Raw genomic sequence first — 9,160 nt, 5'->3', positions numbered from 1 at the left:
ACCTGAACAAGGGGGAGCTCATGGACCCCAGACTGATAGTTGGGAAACCAGCATGGAACTTACCAGACCCCATGAACATGGTGTCAGTTAGGAGGCCTCAGAAGTCTATGGGGCCTCTGGTAGTGATTCAGTATTTATCCCTAGTATACAAATGGACTTTGGGAGACCATTCCACCTAGAGGGATACTCTCTCAGCCTAGACACACTGGGGAGGGTCTAGGCCCTGCTCCAAATTCTATGACAGACTCTGAAGATCCCCCATGGAAGGCCTCACCCTCCCTGGGGAGCAGAAAGGGGGTGGGATAGGGAGTTAGTGGGGGCCAAGGGAGGAGAGGGAGAGGAAACTGGGATTGACATGTAAAACAATCTTGTTTCTAATTAAAATAAAAAAATAGAAAAAAGGAAATACCCCAAAACGGGGAAAATGTTATAAATTCAACTCAACCTCTATTTATTATAGCTTCAAATAGAAAAAAAATAAATTTCAATGATAAAACAACCAAAGTTTCAGCAAATTTAATCATTAGGATATCCTGCATACTGATAGAATTAGTCATCGTAAACACTATGGAGAAATGTCCAAAGTGCTAGTAGCATAAAATGGTGAATGGGTAACTCCTTATATTTTCAGAGCCATTATAAAAATAAAGACAATGCATAGGACTGTTTTTTTTTTCAGCATCCCAATCTTTATTGAGGAAATGGGTATCTAGAGGGGTGGTGGGCCTGGGGCCCTCACTGCACAGCTTGTTCATTGGCACTGCCTGCAGAATCCTGTGGCTTCATCACATCTGGAAGCTCTGGAGGACTGGAGAAGGGCTCAATGCGCAGGGCTTCAAAGGCATCACCTGCTCGGAAGGCCAGGCCCACTGTGGCTGGGCCTGTGGCCCTGCTGTCTGGCTAGTGAAGCCACACTCGCCCAGTTTTTCCATCATCAAGGAGCTGGTCATCCTTGTACAGCCGCTGCACATCGGAGGCCGCTTGAGGATGCCCTCCAGGATGTGCTTCAGCTCAAACACGGTACTCGACTCCTTGGCGTCCGTGAGGATGGTGGTCTTGTGGTGCCAGATCATGAGAAACTCGTCCTTCCCGGTGGCTGCTTCTGGCTTGACGTGCCAGTACAGCCACACTCCACCCCTCGAATATGACTATTTTTAAAACCCCTGTTATTTGTATGATTCTACAAAAATAAGTATATGTTTGGGGAATGATGGGGAATGTACTTCTGTGTATGTTCATCTTATTGATTGTTGAATAAAGTACTGTTTGGCCAATGAGGCAGCAAGTTAGACGGGACTAGGAGTCAGAGGATTCTGGGAAATGTAGTAAAGAAGTGGTGATCCAGGCAGGAAGTAACATAGCAGGGCAACTCATATATAAACAAGGGCAAGAAGGAAGGGGACCCCTTCTCTCTTCCTCTAGAATCAACTTGTGATCCCGGGATGAGGGCACCAATGGAGGGCATCCTAAATAAGATAAGTCTTATAAAATATATAGATTTATGATAACTAAGACTGAGCTAACAGATGAGAAATCCTAGTCATTGGCCAAGCAGCATTTGTACCTAATAGAAGTCTCTGTGTATTATTTGGGGCCCTAAAGCAGCGGGTGGCGGAAAGATTTATCATAAGAGGGGAAAGATGAAAATATTTACAAAATGGCCTTACATAAATACTTACACATAATGCAGTTTGGTTTTTATCTTTCTACACAAAATTTATAGATATATAGCACTTTATAAATTCTAACTATAGCTTGTAGAATGTTTTAACTATTTGTAGGAGCTTAAGCAAGGATGAAATGCAATACACTGGGGGGAAAGATGGATTTTAGTGTTCGGGATGCTTCCTGGTATAGACAGACATGCCCTCAGAATCCACACTTTTAGTGTCAAGAGAGAAGACTCATGGTTGGCCAGAGGGTATACTGAGTTGGAGGCCTATAGAGATGACCTTAGCCCAACACATGCACCAGGAGACATGACAAAGCTAAAATGGTATGCAAGAATTGTCTTGATGCATGAAATAGATGGATGGATCTTTAAATCTTCATCAGTCATTGCATGTAGTGGTGCCCCAGAGACACAAGGTGATGACTGTTTGCTGAATGGACAGCCATGGCTGGCTTCTCAACTCTATAATTTCGAGTTTTAGGGGGTAGCCTATGGTAACAGACTCCTGGTTTTGAGGTCCAGTCACACAGCTCTGGGGACCGATTCTATCTCTGTCACTCTAGCAACAGGATTTTCTAGTGACAGCAGAATTTCCTACTCAGAGTGGGGATTTCGGGAATGGAATGATTGAAGTGATCCTTATTCCAGCTAAGGTACGAGGCCCATGAACTGGAACTGTCCTTGGAAAGGTGAGATATGGTCCCCTGGTAGTCATATACCTTAGCCATCTGCTTTAAGTCTCTGGATATTTCCAGCTCCTTCGCCTTTAGAACGGACCTAATTGTTCCTGCACTTAAATATTTGTCTTTCCTTGGAATGACTGATGGACTAGAGCACCCAGTAAAGCACAAAAGATAGAATTCAGAAGTAATTGCATGACCCTTGGATAGGAAGGAGGTTCTCTCTTTCCCCAAGATAGGTGTGGGTGAGGGTAGCTTGGGAAACTGAAGAGAGAGGGCCTGATCTCATGTTTCAGTCCATGGGGGAAACGAGGCACATGAGCTAGGAAGTCAGGCTCCCTGGTTCCAAATGCAGCACCCCATGCGTTGGGTGCCCGGGTTTCAATCTGAGTTCTTCCTGCTACCTGTGTGTGCACTCTTGAACTTGGGAAACACACAATGCATGCCTCTCATTTCTGTAAAATTGGAACCGGATAGTGTTTTCCTCAGAGGACAGTTCTGAAGATGAAATGTAAACTACTCAGCAGTAGTAAGGCTTGAAACTTCACCACATAGTGTAGACGGTCCACAACAGGTGTGCGTGTAGAAAGTTTTCAGCTTTTGACATTGGCAGGGCATCCATATTAATGATCATCAGATCCCTTGCTGTGTTCTAGGAAGGGTTCTCTAGAGGAACAGAAGCAATGGAATGAATATATATAAGACATATTATATTGCATATACTATAACAGGGATTTAATTGGCTTGTACTATAGAAGTTGGGTCAGCCAGCAGTGTCCACCTACATGCCAGAGAGGCTGAGAACCCAGTAGCTTCTCAGTCCACAAAGCCAGATGCTCTACCATCATAATCTGGAGTTAACGGCCTGGAGGGTTCTTGAAGAGGCACTGGTCTTTTGGCTAATGTCAGTAAGGATGGCAACAGCAGCAAACAGGAGCAGTGCCTCCCAGAAAGCAAGGACACGCAGGCATGTGGCAAGGCTTCTCCTGTAGACTCTTCTTCTGGGGTGCTGCAGAGGGTGCACCTATTCTGGAGGAGGCTTTGTGTCTGGGATGCTGCAGAGGGTGTACCTATTTTGAAGGAGGCTCCTCTCCCCTCAACTGTCTTTTCTGGAAATGCCGTCCTTACACCTGCCCAAAGGTGTGTCTCTCAGTTGACTACAGCTCTGATCAAATTGACAATCAAGGTTTTGCTAAGTAAAACTAGAATGGATATTTAGGTAAAAAAGATGAGAATGTCTACATGGAATGTGTCTTCCCATAGCAGGAGGGGAATTTTATGTTTACCATAGCAAGATCTGGCAGACACCTCCTAACCAGATGCAATGTCTAACCTAAAGGAGCAGCTAATGTAAGCGAGGAGTGGAACCAGCTAGCACCCTTGTATCTATGTGTGTGCCAAGGATTATGCCCATCTCACTTCTGTGGCACAGCTGCCAGAAAGCACTACCTGAGGCCATCAGCTGTCTAACAAACCAGAACTGAGGACATTCTACAAGACTCCTGGCCTGTGCTCCTAGAAACTGAGAGTAGCCATCAGAGGCTGCAGAAGTGTTCCAGTTAAAGGACACAGCAGTTAAACACACAGTGATCCCGTATTAAAAACAACAACAGTAAAGACAGTAGTGACAGTTGATGACATTGGAGTAAAAGCCATACGGTTGCTAAATAGAGTTTTACCTTGTATTAAAGCTCCTGAATTTACTTTTTATTACATTCTGTGTAAGAAAATAGCAATAGGAAATGCACACAGGTGTGTTCAGCAGTGAAGGCTGTGACATCTGCAACTCCTCACCCAATAGCTAAGCAAACACAGCTGCACATATATGTGCATATACCCAGTGCACATATTACATATGCATCGTATACACATTCATAGCAATATGTGATTGTGGATAAAAACATTAACAGGACAGAGGGCAAATGTAGAAGAAAAATATTAAGTGAGAATCCGGGTGAAGGACACACAAGCCGTATCACTGAACTGTCTTGTATTCTTCGTTCAAAATACAAAGCTAGAAGCAAACATGAATGGTGTCTACAGCTTAGCCCCGGAGTGAAGGAGAACTCACACCTAGATAAAGCAGGAGTTGACTATATGAGCTCTGGAAAAGGCAGGCAACTTTTAATTTCACATTGGGTTTTCTTCCTTTCTTTCTTTCTTTCTTTCTTTCTTTCTTTCTTTCTTTCTTTCTTTCTTTGTTTTTGTTTTTTGAGACAGGGTTTCTCTGTGTAGCTTTGGAGCCTATCCTGGCACTCGCCCTGGAGACCAGGCTGGCCTCGAACTCACAGAGATCCACCTGCCTCTGCCTCCCGAGTGCTGGGATTAAAGGCATGCGCCACCAATGCCTGGCTCTTGTTGAGTTTGAATGACTCCCTCGTGTGCAGCCTATGCTGTCACTCAGTCTGCATACCTGTGTGAAGAATATGCATGGCGTCAAGTACGCAGATACTTGTGGCCACCTCTGGAAACCTGGCTCACCAGTGATTCAGAATTAGAGTTTTTAATACCCTGAAAGCTCGTGCAGTCCTGTAACTTACTAGTAAGGAACAATTTCACCAGCAGAAGGCCCCTGAATGACAGGGTCTGGTGACAACAGTTTCAGAAAGACTAACTAGTGCAGACAGCCTGAGGACACTGTGGCTCAGCAGAAATTCATTTTACCTGGAAGTCCCATGGTTTCCTGTTACAATAAATCTTTCCGCCAAAAGCCACCCGAGCCCTACCGCCACGTGGATGGACAAAATAATACAGAGACTTGTAGAAAGCTGCTTGGCCAATGACTAGGATTCTCATCTGCTAGCTCAGTCTCAGTTATTATAAATCTATATATTTTATAAGACTTATCTTACCGGACGCCTTATCGGTGTCCCTCCTTGCCAGTGGATCACATTGTTTCGCTGGAGGAAGCAAAGGGGAAAGGGAAACATTTCCTGTTTCTCCTTGCTATGTCACTTCCTGCCTGGATCACTACTTCTCTACTACATTTCCCAGAATCCTCTTTGACTCCTAGTCCTAACTTGTTGCCATTGGCCAAATAGTATTTTATTCAACAATCAATAAAATAAACATACACAGTACATTCCCCATCAGTTTCCCACAAAACAAAGACACTTTTACCTGCTCTTGTACCCACCAAGTTTACAATTTCAGCTGCACTTTCATCTTTCACCTCTTTAAGTTAGTTCTTTGGGAGTTTCATACAGTGTGTGTTGATCATATCTACCCCTCCCCCTTTGCCTGACCACCCAATTTTGTGTTCTTTTAACTTTTATACCTTTCAAGACCAGTTTGTTCTTCCCAGATAGTATCAGCTGTGTGGTCTTGCACTGGAGCCTGGCCAACTTAAGAGGGGCTGATCTTAGTGACAACTGTCTGCACCACTCCCAGCAGCTAACAATTCCCAATAGACCCATGGCTTGGGGTGGGATTAGCTGGCTCTTGGTCTTGCTTGGTTTTGTTCAGGTTTATACATGCTGTCACAACTGCTGTGACTTCATGTATGCAGATGGTGACATTTCCCTGTGCTCATCATGGGCTACCTCAAGCTCTTAAATGACTTCCTTTGCCTCTCCCAGTGATGTCTGAGCCTGGGGTGAGGGTTGCAGTACATATGTTCCCTTTCGAGCTGAACGCTGTGCAGTCTCTGCATCTTGTCTGACTGTGGGCCACTGTGTTAATCACCATCTGTCCACTGCAAACAGAAGCTTCTCAGATGTGCATTGAGAGAGTTCATTGATCTTGGGGTGTAATGATAAGTCATTAGGAGTCAGTTCAATGTTGTGTACATTTCGCAGCATAATAGTACTGTGCCCAAATTTGGAACCCCCAAGTCACCAAGAGACCCATTCCAATGCAAATGCAAAGAGTCTTTTATTGTTTAACTTGAGTTAACTGTATTAACTAGCTTCTTCCTTCTGCCCAACACAGTGGGTGGGCAAGAATGACCCAGAGGGACCGAGGGGGCTGGGAATGTATTGGGGGTAGAGCAAGGAGAGTTTCTAGGGGCCTGCAACAGTCTCAGGATTGGTGCACTTCCGAGCTTGGACAACCTGTCCTGTGTTGATTAGTCAACTGGTTGCCATGACCTACAGACCCTCCCAAGGCAGTTGCAATGCTCTGCGTGCCACTGATACACAACAGCTAACCCATCAGCTAACTTCTGATTGGTTCCTTGCCCCGAGTTGGGTATCTGGCTTCTTAGTGAGGCCAAGGTTGGAAGTTCAGCACATGTTGCTGAGTCGGGGCCTTTGTCTTGCTGGGTCTTCTCTGCAGCCTGTCATGGCTGCTAAAGCAGGGGTTTGGGTGAAAGTCTGGATGGGGAAGTACTTCTGTGTATGTTTATCTTATTGATTGTTAAATAAATACTGTTTGGCCAATGAGACAGCAAGTTAGACAGGACTAGGAGTCAAAGAGGATTCTGGGAAATGTAGTAGAGAAGTGCTGATCCAGGCAGGAAGTGACATAGCAAGGAGACTCATATTTAAGCGAAGGAGAAACAGGAAGGGCCCTCGTTTTCCCCTCCGCTCCTGCTCCAGCGGCAAGATGTGATCCACCGGCAAGGAGGGACACCAATAAGGCGTCCGATAAGGTAAGTATTATAAAATATATAGATTTATGCTAGTTAAGACTGAGCTAACAGATGAGAAGTCCTAGTCATTAGCCAAGAAGCATTGAACCTAATACAAAGTTTCTGTGTATTCATTTGGGCCTAACTCAGGCAGGTGGCTGGTGTAAAGCTCACAAGTGGTAGTGGGGCTCAGGCAGCTTTTGGCAGAAAGATTTATCGTAACAGTCTGGTCCCTTCATTAGTATAAGGTTCTCCCCTATGGCCCATGACCTATGTACCAACAGATTCTTATCTCAATAAAGGTGCTTTCTAAATGTGGAAAGCAACCAGTTCTTTTCATCACCTTTCTTAGATACCTGGTTAACCCATCAGACTCCACTGGCACTGGGCTGTGTAAGGAAGAAACATCACTGTTTTACTGGCACTGGTTCTAACCAAGCCAGTATGCAACTACAGCAGAAAAGGGCCGAGTCCAGGCTTCCACAATTCCAAATGGAAACAGTTTTTTTTAATAATTTTTTAATGATTTATTTATTTATTTATTTATTTATTATGTTTATAGCATTCTGCCTGCATGTATGCGTGCAGGCCAGAAGAGGGCAAAGATCTCATTGCAGATGGTTTTGAGCCACCATGTGGTTGCTGGGAATTGAACCCCCAAGCCATCTCTCCAGTCCCTAGAAACAATTTCTAAGACAGATCACCCTGGTGGTTTGAAATCACACTGAAAAAAATATCAAGATGTCTGAATTGACAATTGGAGGTTAACATCTCTGGTTACTTCAAAGTGCTACTGAAATCTGCAGGGTGTTGGATGTCACTTTTCTTACTAGTATGTCCTAGTTTTCTTCCTTGTTGTCTTGTTAGCAAATACGATGGACATGAGGGATCTATATTCTATAATTTGCAAGGATTAAAACAGAAAACAGTATCTATGGCACTGGGCTGTGTAAGGAAGAAACATCACTGTTTTACTGGCACTGGTTCAAGTCATCTATGATGACTTGAAAGAAAATGGCCCCCAAAGGGAGTGGCACTATTAGGAGGTGTGGCCTTGTTGGAGGAAGTGTGTCACTGTGGGGGCGGGCTTTGAGGTCTCTTGCTCAAGCTTCCCTGAGTGCGACAGTTGGTAGATTTTCTGTTGCCTGCAAGATGTAGGACTCTCAGCTATACCTCTTGAACTACGTCTGCCCCGCATGGGGACACGCTCCCTGTCATGATGATAATTGACTGAACCTCTGAAACTGTAAGGGAGCCACCCAATTAAATGTTTTCTTTCTAAGAGTGCTGTGGTCATGGTGTCTCTTCACAGCAGTAAAAACGCAAACTAAGACAGTCTATTGGCTCGAATAGAGGGAAATCAGCAATGTTAAACTGAGCTGATGCTTCAAATCACAGCACCTGGGAAGCAGAGAGAGAGAGATGTCTGTGAGATTGAGTGCAGCACAGTGAGTTCTAGGCCAGTCAAGGGTACATAGTGAAACCGTATCTCAAAAACCAACTAAACAACAAACAAACAAACAAAAAGCAACCACACGCTGGCAGAACTGTGGAAGGTAGAAAGAGAAGTTATCCCTCCAAGCTGTCCTCTGGCCTCCACATATGGGCCTTAGTATGTGAGGGCCCATGTACACTTATAAATAACCAAATGTCATAAAGGTAGATCTATCTAGGCTAGAGTGATGGCTCAGCGGTTAGAAGCATGTTCTGCTCTTGCAGAGGACCTGAGTTCAGTTTCCAACACAACTGTGCAGCCAGTTATGAGTGTTCCCGGGGATCCAACTCACTCTTCTTTCTGGTTGCCGCAGGCTCTGCACTCTCGTGTGCATACACTAATAGGAAATGAATAAAAAAAAAAAGGCATTGCTAAAGAATTACCAGGAGTGAACACAAACTCTTTTGTGTTAGTGCAACACTTTGGTAGCCACAACAATGATCTTACCAGTCATCGATGAAATAATGGCTTCTAAATTGCACAATGTATCTAGACTTGTTACCACATATCTATGGGGGAGGTGCCTAAAATCAGCTATCTGGCAAAGGGAAATGGTTAGGCAAATTTTCCTGGGAAACGTGGTGTTTCCCAAGATCAAAATGATGCCACAATGCCAAGCTTCTTATTTACATGTGTGGGGGCAGAATGCAAGCGACAAATAAGAACCTGAAACAATAAACTCACCTTGGTGGAATTGGAACTCTCGAGTTGTTCTCAAGCCACAGTGAGGACTCTGTCAACAG

General features: G+C 44.5%; 1 pseudogene; it reads right to left on the bottom strand.

Moving 5' to 3' along the window:
* Positions 1-579: 579 nt before the first annotated feature.
* On the bottom strand, positions 580-1,465 carry LOC103161302 (annotated as a pseudogene).
* Between the last annotated feature and the right edge of the window lie 7,695 nt (positions 1,466-9,160).

This window comes from Cricetulus griseus, assembly GCF_003668045.3.
Source record: "Cricetulus griseus strain 17A/GY chromosome 1 unlocalized genomic scaffold, alternate assembly CriGri-PICRH-1.0 chr1_1, whole genome shotgun sequence".
In the NCBI taxonomy this organism is placed as follows: domain Eukaryota; kingdom Metazoa; phylum Chordata; class Mammalia; order Rodentia; family Cricetidae; genus Cricetulus; species Cricetulus griseus.
Note: the sequence above shows the minus strand (reverse complement) of the source record. Positions and strands in the feature narration are given on the sequence as shown.